Genomic DNA, 15,087 nt, shown 5'->3' with positions numbered 1-15,087 from the left:
GCATGGTTTTTCAAACATGCACGGTGTACATGACAAGCAAATCAAAGATTTTAACAAATATACCATTTTCAATATTGAACTTTAAATTCTTGTGTTTTTTTTTTTTTTTCCTGTGATTTTCCCTCTCAATCCCTCCTATATCATCTCTGGTATCTGCATTTCCCAACTCTATTATATCTTCAAATCATTTCATTTCAGCTACAGAGTGCAGACATTCGGTATCTACTGTATGGGGAAATATGTTTGTTTTTCATAGTCTGGCTTGTATGACTTAAGTATCAAATTACAGGGTCTCATTGCTTTTTATGGCTGAGTGTCATTCTACAGTGTATATGTGCCACATTTTAAAAAATTCAGTCATCAGTTCTTGGGCATTTTGGTTGACTCCATGTCTTAACAATTATAAATAATGCTGCAATAAACATAGATGTGCAAGTGTCTAACAGAGTGTTGTCCCAAGAAGTGGGCTTACTGGGTCATATAGTAGTTCTATTTGTAGTGGGGTTTTTTTTGTTTGTTTTGTTTTAAAGATTTATTTTTTGGGGACCTACAGATGGTGTAATGGTTACATCACTGGACTCCCACATAGTCAACTGCAGTATGAGTTGCAGACCCAGTGGCTTAAAACTCATGCAGGGTGCATATGCATGGATGCCTAACATCCTGAGGGGAGAATGGAGGAGAAGGGATTGTGGTGTGGCCATGCCCCCAGGGATGATTTCTCCAAATTGTTTTCCAGAATAGAAGGATTTCCTTTAAATCACAGCCTCACCAGCACTTATCATTCTTTGCATTTTCAATCATAGCCATTTTGACTGTGGTATCTCACCGTTTTTGATTTCCATTTCCCTTATGATAAGAGATATGCTTTCTGGCCATTCATATGTCTTTCTTAGAGATTTATCTGTTTAGTTTAGTTCATTTATGCATTGTTAATTGGATTTTTCTTTTTTTTGTGAGTAAGCTGCTTGAGTTCACTACGTATTCTAGTTATCAGTCCCTTAACTGAAGCATAGTTTGAAAATATCTTCTCTCATTCTGCGGGCTGTAGCTTCACTCTAATTGTTGTTTTTTTCTGCTGTGCAGAAACTTTTTAGCTTGATGTAATCCCACTTGTCTATTTTGAGATTTGTTACCTGAGCTTTAGTGATCTTATTTAAGAACTGTTTGCCTTGGGATCAGCAGGTTGCATAGGGGTTAAGGCACTGGACTCCCACACGGCTGACTGCGGTTCGAGTCTTTAAACTGGAGGCTTGAAGTTCACACCAGACACATGTGCATGCATGCCCAAAATCCCCAGAGGAGAATGGAGAGGGGATTGTGGTATGGGCATCCTTCCCAGGGAATATGCGCTCACTTGTTTGCTCTTGTGAAATGCACAAGCCCTATAGCAAAAATTTCTTAAAACAATTTTGCCTTCTCCAATATCTTCACATTCCCTTCACATTCACCTCATGTTTTTCATTAGTAGTTTTTATAGTTTGAGGCTTTCCATTTAGAACTTTGATCCATTTTGAGTTGATTTTTATTAATGGTAAGAGACACGGGTCCAGTTTCATTTTTCTGCAGGTATATATCCAGTTCTTTCAGCACTACTTGCTAAAGAGACGTTATTTTCCCTCACTGAATTGTCTTGTGTCATTTGTCAAAAATGAATTCGCTGCATATTTTAGGGTTTATTTCTGGACTCTGTTCCATTGGTTGATATGTCTGTTTTTGTGGCAGTACCATTGCTGTTTTGATTATCACTGTTGGTAATACATTTTGAGGCTGGTTAGTGAGATTTCGCCTACTTTATTCTTTTTGCACTGTATTTCATGGTGATATTGGGCCTTTTATGATTCCACATCAATTTTATGATTGTGTTTTTCTATTTCTTTGAAGAATGTCACTGGTAATTTTGTGAAAATCATATTGAATTTGTAAATAAATTAATTTGGGTAGAATTAACATTTTGATTACATTGTTTCTTTCGATTCAAGAATGTGGGATGTCTTTATGTTTTTGTATCATACTCAAATTATTTTTTCAGTTTTTCATAGTTTTCCTTGTAGAGGTCTTTCACCTCTTTGGTTAGGTTTATTTCTAGGTATTTTACTGTTTGTGGCTACTGTAAGTAAGATTACTTTCTTCAATTCTGCCTTCAATTCTGTCTCAGTCTGTTTATTGTTGGTGTATAAAATAAAAGATTTGTGATTTTGTAACCTGTCATTTTACTGAATTTATCAGTTTTGGGTTTTTTTTCATGGATTACTTGAATTTTCTATGTATATAATCATATCATAGGGGCAATTTCACTTCTCTTCCTATTTGAATGCCCTTTATTTAACTTTCTTATCTGATGTTGGCATGGACTTCTAGAACTATTCTGAAAAGGAGTGGAGAAAGTGGGCAGCCTTATCTTATTCTGGTTTTCAGTGGGAAAGCTTTGAACTTTTCCCCATTCAGTATGATATTAGCTATGAGTTTGTCATATATTGATTTTACTGTGTTGAGCAATGTATGTTCTATATTTATTTTGCTGAGTCTTAATCATGAAGGGATGTTGTATCTTGTCAAATAATATTCGGCATTGATTAATATGATTCTATTATCTTTCCTTCTGTTACTGTGATGTATTGCATTTATTGGTTTGCAAATGTTGAAACATTCTTGCATCCCTGGGGTAAAGACTACGTGGTCATAGTGTATAATCCTTTTAATGTGCTATTGGATTCAATTTTCTAGTTTCTTGCTGAGGATTTTTTCATATATAGTCATCAGGAACATTGGTCTCTAGCTTTTTTTTGTTATGTCCTTGACTGTTAACGGTATCAACATGATGGAAGCCTTATATAATAAGTTTGAGAGGGTTCCTTCCTTTTAGATCTCTAAAAATCATTTAAGGAAAACTGGGATTAGTTTTTCTTTAAAAGTTTTGTAGAATTCAGAAGTGAACCCATCAGGACCTAGGCTATTCCTTGTTGGGAGACTATATATTACTGATTTAATCTCATTGCATGCTATTGGTTTACTCAGACTTTCTATTTCTTTTGGTTAAATCTAGGTAAATATGTGTCCAGAAAGTTTCCCATCTCATCTAGGTTTTCTTGTTTGTTGGCATTTAGTTGCTCATAGTATTCTCCCATGATCTTTTGTATTTCTGCTATATCTGTTGCAATATTGCTTGCTTCATTACTTATTTTATTTATCCAGCTTCTTTCTGTTTTTCTTGATTAGTGTAGTTAACAGATTTGTCAGATTTGTTTACCTTCTCAAAAAATGAGTTTTTTGTTGATATTTTGTATAGTTCTTTTATTCTCTATTTCATGTATCTCTTCTCTAATCTTTATTATTTAATTTATTCTGTATTTTGGAGGTTTGGTTGTTGATTTTCCAGTTCTTTGAGATGTGTCATTAGGTTATTTATTTGCCACCATTCCATTTTTATCTCTTGCACACTATTTGCCATAAACTTCTCTCTGATGACCGCTTTTGCTGTGTCCCAAAGATTATGGAGAGTTGTGTGCTTGTTATCATTGGTTTCAATAAATCTTTCTATTTTAGTCTTAATTTCTTCAGTAATTTTAAATTGTTCAGGAGTTGTTTAATTTCCATGTGTTTGTGTATCTTCAAAGGCTCTTTCTGTTGATTTCAAGTTTAATTCCATTGTGTTTGGAAAAGATGCTGAATATAGTTACAATACTTTTCAAATTGTAAAGGCTTGTTTTGTTATGTGTTGATCTTTGAAAATGTTCCATGTGGGGGGTGCCAGCAGGTGGCACAGTGGCCAACCACCGTTCAAGTCCCAAGTCCCGGACCTGGAAGCTTGTTTTCTCACTTTCCTTCCCTCCCTCCCTCTCTCTCTGCTTCTCTGTTCAAATTAAATGAATGAATAAATACAATTTTAAAAAAATAAAACGTTCCATGTGGGGATGAGAAAAATGTGTTTTTTGGTCATTGGGTGAAATGCTCTATAAATATCAGGTCCATTTGGTTGATGGTACTATTTAATTCCTGTCTGTGTGTTTATTTTTTGCCTGGAGGACAGTGGAGTATTAAAATTCACAACAATTAATATGTTGTCATCTAGCTCTCCCTTTGGATCTAGCAGTCTTTCTTTTATATATTTGGCCACCCAGTGTTGGGTGAATAAATATTTAAAACTATCTTCTGAGTGAATTAATCCTTTTAGTACTGTTTAGTGTCATTCTCTGTCTCTTTGTACAGTTTTTTCTTGAACTCTGTTTTGTTTGATACCAGTATTGTGATTCTAGTCCTTTTTGAGAGGTTTCTGTTTGCATGAAATTACTTTTGCCAGCCCTTCAAGTTCAGTCTATCCATGTCTATGTATGCCAGTGAGGTGTGTTTCTTATAAGGATCATATACAAGGCTCCTATGGTGTTTTTTTTTTTTTTAAATTTATTTGGTCAGTCTGTCTTTTAATTGGAAAATTTAAACCATTAAAATTTTGTTTTATTATCAGTATTTGTGGACTTATCCCTGACCTTCTGTTAGTCATTTTCTTAACTGTTTTGTGTTCTCTTATTTTTATTTGTCTCTCTTCCATTTACCTGATATAGTATTCCCTTAAATATTTCTTGGAGAACTTGTCTAGTGTTGGTAATTTTTTTCAGTTTATCTGGGAATTATTTTATTTTTCCTTTCTATTTGATGAATACTCTTGCTAGGTATAGTATTCATGACTGATTTTTTTTTTCTTTCAGAGTTTTAAACATATCTTCCCATTCTTTCCTTGCCTGTAATGTTCACTTGAGAGGTCTGACATTAGTCTGACAGGATAATCTTTGTAAGTCACTTGACATTTCTCTCTTGCCACTTTTAGAGTATCATCTTTGTCTTTGATTTTTACCAATTTGGCCATGATGTGCTTTGGAGAGGATATTCTTCTGTTGAATCTGTTTAGTGTTTTTATTTCCTAGATCTGGATGTGCATATGTCTCCAGATTTGGAAAGTTTTTCAGTAATATTTCATGAAAGAGATTTTCTATGTCTTTACCCATCTCTTCATCTTCCGGAATACCCATTTGTGGATATTCATCCTCTTAATAGTGTCTAGAATTTTGCATATGTTGTCCTCATTTTTTTACAGAAGATATTTTAAATTTTTTGAATGCTTTTACTAAATAAGAAGGAGGTTTTGTCTTCATGGTAAGCGATTCTTTCTTCTGCATGGTCTAATCTGCTGATAATACTTTCAAGGGAGACTTTGATTTCCTGTATTGTATTGCCCATTTCTTATAGCTCTATTTGATTCTCTTTTATAGTATCTTTTTATGGAATTCTTCCTTTATGTCAGAGAATGATTTTTCTCATCTACTGGGATTGATTGTTCATTTTCTTTTGCATTTCATTGAGTTTTGTTACAATGAATATTCTAAATTCTTTTTCTAACATATCTTTGATTTCTTATGTTGTATTCATTGCTGGTGAGGAGTTAATGTATTCCTTTGGAGGGACAGAGATGTCCTTTTTTCCCTTACATTTCTTGTGTCTCTTCATTGAAATTTTAGGCCTCTACTGAAGTACTCACTTCTTCCTAATTTGGGGGATAGGTTCTGTAGTCCTGTACATGGGGGATGAAGGAGAACAGGCCTGAATCTTGTGTGGGTCTTTGCAAAGTGGTTCAGAAGGGGCCAGTAACCAGCTATGTCTTCCATATCAAAGCAGAGCTTGTCTAGCCTGTGTATAAGACAATTTAGGGAGATTCAAGGAGAGCTGTTTTGTGGGTGACATCAGTTAGCACTGGTAACCATTACCCTAGATTTGAGTCTGATAGGGAGAGCGCTAGCCTGCCCTGCATGCCAGAAAGTGGGTAATGTCTAAATTCCTCAGTCTTTGTTGGGGTGAGGGTGCTCTTTTTTTCTTCTTTCAATTTTTTTTTTCTTTAATAGGAGTTATGTAGAGGGGATTAAATACTTTATAGATGAGGAGAAGAAAAAACGGCATGAGAACAACTTATTCACCAGCAGATGACATAATGGTTACGTTGCTGAACTCCGCACGTAGTGGACTGCAGTTCATGTCCCAAATCTGGTGGCTTAAAAACTCATGCTGGGTGCATGTGTATGTGCACCTAAACTCCCAAGAGGAGATTGGAGAAGTGATTTCAGTGTGGCCATCATCCTTTTGTATCCTCTGCTCCCACTGGGCTGTGGAGATTGGATTGTAAACGGAGCTCTACCTACAGTCAGCTTGCAGGATGACAGCTATCTTGCCAGTTTGGAGTGAGATTAGGGTGGAAGGGCCAACATTTTGTTTTGTTTTGTTTTTCCTTAAGCTATTTCTGCACTTCCCTACAATGTGTGTTACCTCCATGCCAGTTTCCTTATTCCTATGTGTATTGGATTGCTGGGATCTACAATAAGAGTCTTGGGTTTGAAGCTTCAGAGGATAGTTTTCCAGAGCTTCAGGCAGCCTATCTCCACTGGCTTCAGGTGGTTGACTCTTCTCCACTTTTGCAAATAGAAAACACACAAACTAGAAATTCTACCAAATTCTTCCTGCTCCCCAATGGTCCTGGCTGATTCTGAGCTTGAGAGGCAGAGCATGATGTAGTAGCTACACTGCCAGCAGGTGGTGAAAACAGGTACTGGTGAGGACTGGTGAGCACAAGGGCCAGCAGTGGGGAGCCATCAAGCATGTGGACAGGCGTTGTAGGCAGTGGCCAGTGAACACTGAGGATCTTACACAGTGGAGACTCCCTACAGGGTTCTAATGCAAAATGAGACATCACATGGTGAAATCCAGGAAGCGTATGTCTGTGTTTGTGAGACAGCTCTGATGTTCCTCTTTCTTAGAAAGCCACCAGGATTTAACCATGGGGACCTCACCCTGATAACCTGATCTAATCCTAATCACCTTCAAAGATTTAAAGATGGCATTTCTTAATCCCATCACAATCAAGTTTTAACATAATAATTTAGTGGGTACACATTCCAACTACAGCAGGAAATTAATTGTTTACATGGGAGGCTTAGAAATGGAACTAAGGAATCTAATATTACCCAGTTAGGTCAAAAAATTGCAGTCAAAACCCTAGTAGGTTTTGAATCTGAAACAATAAAAGAATTGCACTAAATTAACATTTTTCTGACATGTATACTGAAAAAAACTAATTGTAAGATACATTTTTCTGACATGTATACTGAAAATTACTAATTGTAAGATCCTAAAGGGTGGGGGACATTAGCAGTCCTCCCTGGATTCAGTTGCTAGAGTTTCCCAGTAATTTTTATCAGAAGATTTGGACATCCTAAGTGGTATCCCACCTAAGTGGGCATTCTAAGAGTTACCCCAGGGAATTTTCTGTATTCTAGACATAGTTCTCCTTACCCCCACTGTTTAGCAGCAATTCAATTTCCCCTTAATTGTCAAATCAATCACCCTGGCTACAACAGTAACCACCTCTGCCTGTTGATTCCCTAGCATGAGAAGCCCAAAGTTCCAAAAAGCAGTGTCAACTTCTATTTGAACAAAATCATGATTGTATCACCTGCAGGTAATAAGGGCAGAGATTCTAGAAGAGGTTGTAGACTTGAGGGTTTCCTTCTAAATGCTTTAAAAACGTAGTTTCCAAAAAGATAAAATGACTCTTGCAAATATAAAATTAACACATATCAAAAATTGTATTTAGCTTATTGAGGCCAAAAACAGTAAAGTGTTAAAACCAGTCCAAAGAACATTTGAGAAATTAGGTGCTTATAAAGAATGTAAGGACAAGTTTGCTAATTTAGATATAAAACTGGATGATGTTCAACAGATCATAAACATTGACTTTTGAGAGTATCTGTGTTTTGGAAATAAATTATTTACATTTCTACAGGATGAAATTCTACAAATTTTCCTCTTCTCCCACATAGTGGTAAAATAGCCCAGACAATACAATATCAACCCTAGAAGTAAGCTGAATGAATACCTGAAATCATTTTTGACTAATTTGAAGATAATTCAGATAATTTTTCTAACACACAATTGCAACTCATATTTAATGATTAACTATCATGGATATATATATATATATATAAAACTTTTAATTTGCTCTCTTGAGAGACAAAGGGGGAAAATGAAAAAGCACCCTCCATGAGGAATGCTCACACTGTAATCCTTTCTCTTTCATCTGTCCTTCCTTTTGAGATATTGAATGTACACACACATGCCCAGCATGTTTTCCAAGTCACCGAAATCAGAACTCAAAGCACATGGTCAGCTTTGGGGATCCAACTGCCTTAACCACCAAGCCATGGACTGGCCCTCCATAACATATCTAAATAAGACCAAGTCCTAGAGAGTTAAAGTGGCATGCCCCATACCATGCAGCATGTTAATGTACCTTTTGGCTCAAGCCACCTGAATGCTATCCTGCCTCCTTTCTAACTACGCCCATGAACTTTCCCCCATATATCCCACAGTGAGAAAGTAAGAAGCAGTGGTTTCTCTTCTTTAAATTATTCTACCTCTACATGATTATGTGCCCATTTTTCGGAAGGTAGCATGGTTGTAAAGGCATAGTTTGTAAAGTCACATCTAAGTCCAAATTCTTCCTTAGTATGGGCAAAGCTTTAATGCCCTGAGACTGAAGATAATGTAAAAATATAATAATATCTACTTTATACAATTATAGGTGATGATTAAATTGATTAGTACCTTGCACTTAATTGATACTGAATAAATATTAGCTCTCATCTCTCTTCCCACCCACTGTTAATTATTAATATTTCATTTCACTAATCACACCATTCAGAACCTATCTCCTATGAATGACAACTATTCCTGTAACTGTTATAATTTTAAACATAAAAAGACTGATTGAAAGTGAAAAGACCCTATCTAGAGACAGTCTGAACAAACTTCTTTGGTAAGAAAGAACGACAGGGTTGTAATTGTTTTGCTTTGCTCTACTACAGAAAGGAAAATATTTAACCAACTTAAATGTTGAAAAGGCTTAATTTCACATAGGCAGGGCCAATTACTAGGAGAACTTCTGGTACATATAATATTGATGTAGCCCCAGTATCATTTACAAATTGCTTTCACATAAATTCTGACAAATCATCTGGTGAACATGAGGATGGTAGCCTTGGGCTAGTTTCTCAAAGCCTCAGTTTATTCTCCTGTGAAATGGAGAAGAATAACAGTTTTCCATCAGAGAGCCTAGCATAGCATAGGACTTCAGTACATAATAACCATCATCATCACTATCAGCATCAGCATCATCTGCATCATTTTATGGACAGGGAAACAGAAACATAGCCTAGTTAAGGGTTCACTGTCACAGTTAAGGCTCACTGTCACAGATGGATTCTACCAGCATGTAGGTACTAGCTGTGTGACTCCAGGCAATGTTTGTAAAATGAGGATAATGATATTTGTCCTAACTCCTCACCTTTCAAGGCTGCTGTGAGAATTAAACAAAACCATGAATGTCAAAGGCATCTGACAAAGGCACTACTCCATGAACAAGGAAACTGAGGCTCAGGGAAGTTAAGTACCTTGCCAATGGCACACATCTCATAAATATCACAGCCTAGATTCAAACACAGGCTGTCTTTCTGCAGAATACATACATACATATACACACACACATATATACACATATATTTTTTTTTTTGGAGAGGTTTTGCTATAGGGCACGTGCACTCGCCAGAAAGACAGAGACAGAAAGCGAGAAATCACCCCCCCCAGGGGGGATTGCCATGCCGCAATTCCTTCTCCTTCATTCTCCTCTTGGGATCTTGGGCACATACGCACACATGCCCGGCATGAGTTTAAGCCACTGGGTCCGGGAATTGAACCATGATGGACTACATGGGAGTCCAGCAACATAGCCATTATGCCAACTGCTGGTTTCAGAATATGTAATCATCACACGATAGTGCTTCTTCAGTAAAAGAAATGATCACAATGGAATAGATGCTATTATTACTCCCTTAAGTTACACTCCCCTCTAAAATTTTTGTGTAACATTTTGTATATTGCTCTTTTGTAGGTTTTATCATATAATTTCTAATTATTCATTTCTTTATCCATTTCCCATAGCACTCTATGAGATTTCAAGGATACTATACATTACTTTCCTAGGGTTGCTGTAACAAATTACCGCAAGCTAAATGGCTTTAAAACAACAGAAATTTATTCTCTCACACTTCTGAGGGTTATAAGTATAAAATCAAGGGCCATTCATTCTCCAAAGGCTCTAGGAAAGAACCATTCCTTGCCACTTTGTGGGTTTTGGTGGTTGCTGGTAGTTCTTTTCATCCCTCAACTTGTATTTGGACCACTCCAATTTCTGCCTCTGTCCTCACAGGTCCATCTTCCCTCTGTGTGTATGTCTCCAAATCTCTATTTTAAGAATCTTAGGAGGCCCATCTTAATTCAGTATGACCTCATTTTGGTTTAACTAGTTACATCTGTAAAAATCCTATTTCTGATTAATCTCACATTCTGAGGTTCTGGGTGGACATGAAGTTTGGGGGAACACTATTCAACTGAGTATAGGTACAAAGTGTGTCTAATCTTTTATACCCTTCCTAGCACCTAGCCCAGTATGATAAAGACTCAGCCAGATATAAATTAGTGGTTGAATGTGCAGGTGCTAAAGTGAGATCACCTGGGATCAAAGCTTTGTTCTACCCTTATCAACTGTGAGCCCTTTGGGCAACGGTTCTAGGCACTCTATGTCTCAGAGTCCTAATATATAAAATAATACCTAGTCACAAGGTTCTCATGAGATTTAAATTAGTTAATTCAGCTCAAGTGCTTAGAACAGTAACTAGCCTCTAACAAATGTTCAACAAATATTATTAGCAGTATTTTTACACAAAGAAACACAATATTTATTAAGTAAAATCATGAAAGCAAGGAGTGCCAGAAAACATTAAACACTCCCTATATTCCAGCTGTTACTATTACATAAAATATTTTCACATCAGCCCTTCCTCTGTGCATAGTCTTTTTAGAGCATCAATGAACATTCAATTTTAAAGAGAGAAAGGCTGTAGAAATGAAGGAGGTGAAAAGGAAAAGGCTTGCATTCTCTTCTCCCTCAGGGCAAAAAATAAAAAGAGCCATGGAGAAGCAGTATTATTTCTAAAAGACTATGCTAGGGAAATTGAATTGCTTTTCTGAAAGTAGAAGATTAATGCCTGGAGGGTCTAAAATGTAATTATGGTATTGATCCCAGGAAAGCCTTGGATGGATCTTTTTTTTTTTTTTTTCCATTTTTACTCTCTGGTGTCATTAAAATGGGCTCACATGTCAGGGTCCACAGACTGCAAAGTATCTGAACAGCATACATCAAGGCAAGCAAGAAGGTCCTGTTAGTTGGTTCTGGAAATAGCTCTCAAGGTAACATTCAATGTGTCCTGGCATGATTCCCTCTTATCAGGCAGTTTTCTCAATGGCTTTCAAAACTGATTCAAGGGAACCAGCAATTAGCATAATGGCTATGTCGCTGGACTCCCACATAGTCAACCGCGGTTCGCGTCCCAGACCCGGTGGCTTAAAACTCACGCCGGGCGTGTGTGCATGCGTGCCCAAAATCCCGAGAGGAGAATGAAGGAGAAGGGATTGTGGCGTGACCATCCCCTCTGGGGGGTGATTTCTCGCTTTCTGTCTCTCTGTCTCTCTCTGTCTGTCTGGCGAGCGCACGCACCCTATAGCGAAAACCTCTCCAAAAAAAGAAAAAAAAACTGATTCAACAATCTGTTCATGAAAAAGAAAGGCAATGGTAGGTTGTAAATCAACCCAAAGGTAATGTGCCCTAGCTCCATACATCCCATAGGGGAACTGCAGGGGCAGGAGGACCACAAAATCTCAGAATTTAAAATAAATTAAAGCTGATTTTATATCTTTCTTCTCTAACCCCACTGTGAAGATGACTTTTTAAAAAAAAAAAAAAAGTTCCAGTTATGCCTCCTGTTAGAAGACAAACTTAGGGGATCAGCATATAGTGTAATGGTTACATGAGAGTCGCTGGATTCTCATGCAGTCGACCATGGTTTGAGTCTTGGACCCAGTGGTTTAAAACTCATGCCAGGCACATGTGCATGCATGCCTAAAATCCCTAGAGGATAATGGAGGAGAAGGGATTGCAGCACAGCCATTCCAGAGTGATTTCTTGCTTCCTCTCTCTCTCTTTCTGTTTCTTTGGGAAGTGTATGCTCTCTCTCAAGAAAAATAAAATAAGATAAACTTAGGCACATTAACATTTTAAAAAGTTGATTTGAGCATACAGCAATTCATGAATCAGGCAGTACCAAATCACAAGAAGTTTGGGGTCCATTAAAGGGATGAGAGGGAAATTTTTTTTTTTTTTTGGTTGGCAGGTGCAAGTTGGAGATGTATTTGAAGCCTTTGGGGGATCTCTGATCCTATGGTTCTATTTTTACTAAATCATTCAGTCAAAACTCTTAGCAGTCCATGTCCTGCTTCAGAGAAACTATGCCAGCTGTGGATAGTTTCAAATGGTTGGCTCTTATCACTCTAGAATGGGAATGAAAAATGAGGCTGGAGAGAAAAGAAGGAATGAAAATATTCAGTTGCATGCCTAGTTAAGGATCTTAGGATTTATCTTATAAGTAATAGAACAAAATTACAAGGTTTTAAGTAAGGTGGGGAAGTGTAAATCGAGATTGATTTTGTATTTTAGTGCAGAATTTTGGCTACAAAGTATAAAGAAGATCAGAGGGGGATGAAAGAGGAGGTGATCTCTAAAGTTTGTAAATTAAATATTCCTGTTGAAACATGACAAGATCAATCTACTGCTGAAAATAATTTGAACAAAGAACTTCCAACCAGGACAAAGACAGAAACAAAAGAAATGCTTGAAACTTGGATAAAAGTTTTTACCAGTTAAAATCCATGAAAATTCACCATGCTACCTACCACCTAAGAGGTCAGCAAAATTCTACTTCCAGCCATAGTGCATAAACAGTATCGCAATCAATTTTCTGCTACTATAATAGAATATCAAAGACTAATTCATAAACTGAAGAATTTTACTTGACTTACTGTTTTAGAGGCTGAGAAGTCCAAGAGCACAGTGCAGGCCTCTGGCAAGAGTCATCCTATGATAAAAAGCAAAAGGTTGAACTGAGTGCATATATGAGACAGAGAGAATAAATTGGACTGAACTCATTTTTGTTTATCAAGAGCTTGCTCCTGATATAATTAACCCACTCCCATGATAACAGTATTAATTCATTTACAAGGGTGGAACCCTCATAACCTAATCATCTCTTAAGGGTCCTACCTCTCAACACTCTTAAAATGGCCATCACATTTCTATATGAGTTTGGGCAGGGACATTGAAACCATAGTAAGCAAAGTATACAAAAACAGTAAGGCATTATGGTTCTGTGGTTAAGAATACAGGCCTTTTATCAGATAGACCTAGGTTTGAGTCTCAAATGTGCCACTTTCACTTTCTCTCTAGCTCCCCCGTTGCCTTCATGTACTGCATGATCTCTCAAATTCTCCCATATATAACAACGAGGACATCAGAATTTGATTTAAGAGGCCACTATGAGATTCATGTATGGGAAGTGTTGGAACCTACAGTACAGAATTTGTGGTAGATGCCATGTCTCCTCAATCCAGAGGTTTCATTACACATGGGGAGAGTTCAATAGGGTATTGCTCCTGGTCTCTCTTGGTACCCCCTCAGAAAGGAGTGACTGAATCTGACTAGGATTTTTTTTTTAAGAGAGATTTCTGCTATAGGGTACATGTGCTCACCAGAGAGACAGAAAGCGAGAAATCACCCCCCAGGAAGGATGGCCACACCACAATCCCTTCTCCTCCATTCTCCTCTCAGGATCTTAGGCATACATGCACAAGCACCAGCCAGAGTTTCAAATCACCAGGTCTGGGACTGAAGTTGGCTATGTGGAAGTCCAATGATGTAACCATTATGCCATCTGCTGCTCTCCTGACTAGGGAGTTTTAAGATGTTTTTCATTCCCTCTTCTTTCTCTTTTTTCTTGGAGATATCTATCCTTCAAAATTGCATGCTGTGCTCTGGTCTTGTCTTATATTTTCAACATAATGGGAATGTTTCTCTTCAGGAGAAGCCTATAGCTCTCTAGCACAATCTATGAGTCAACAGATATGTTTAATTCTAGAGCACATATGTTGTGGAATATGTACATAATATTTTCAAATATCATTCTGACTTACATTAAAAGTGGCATGAGTATACTACACAGAATGTGCCCTTGGTTAACATTTCCTCAGAGGCATACTTCTTGAGTTTTAACATTCTAACATCACCTTAATACTTTTCAGTGAACTAAGGGTTGTATTTTTAAAATTCATTTATGTGTTTTCCTTTTTTGGAGAGGTTTATGTTACAGGGCACATGCACTCACCAGAAAGACAGAGAGAGACAGAGACAGAAAGCAAGAAATCACCCCCCAGGGGGGATGGCCACACCGCAATCCCTTCTCCTCCATTCTCCTCTAGAGACCTTGGGCATGCACGCACATGCGCCCGGCATGAGTTTAAACCACCAGGTCCGGGACTCGAACCACGGTTGACTACATGGGAGTCCAGTGACATAGCCATTATGCCAACTACTGGTCCCAATTTATGTTTGTTTATATATATATATATATCCTTTTAAATAATGGTATGTGGGAAACATCTGAAGTTTGACTCTAAATACAATTGGCATTTAGAATAAATCAAGTTTAGATGGATCAAAAGTATAGTTTTTTTAAGAGAGATTTCTGCTATAGCACACTGGAAAGACAGAGCAAGACAGGAAGTAGGAAATCACTCCCCGGGGGGATGGCCACACTGCAATTCCTTCACTTCCACTCTCCTCTTTGGATTTTGGGTGCACACACACCCGATGTAAGTGTCAAGCCACCAGGTCTGGGACTCGAACTGCAGTTGACCACACAGGAGTCCAGAACCTTAACCACCATGCCACCTGGTGGCCTAACACAGATATTTTAAAGTACTCTGCAAACAGCCAACAGAGGGGATTTGAGGCTAGGATGTTGTTGGCACCAAGAAATATATTACTACAGACAAAGCAACTCATTAACAATCATATTAGTTGTTTAGTGTCAAGGAAGCAAT

The sequence above is a fragment of the Tupaia chinensis genome, unplaced genomic scaffold (genome assembly GCF_000334495.1).
Source record: "Tupaia chinensis unplaced genomic scaffold, TupChi_1.0 Scaffold139055_1, whole genome shotgun sequence".
NCBI lineage: Eukaryota > Metazoa > Chordata > Mammalia > Scandentia > Tupaiidae > Tupaia > Tupaia belangeri.
The sequence above is the reverse complement of the archived record's forward strand: the minus strand, read 5'-3'. Positions refer to the sequence as shown.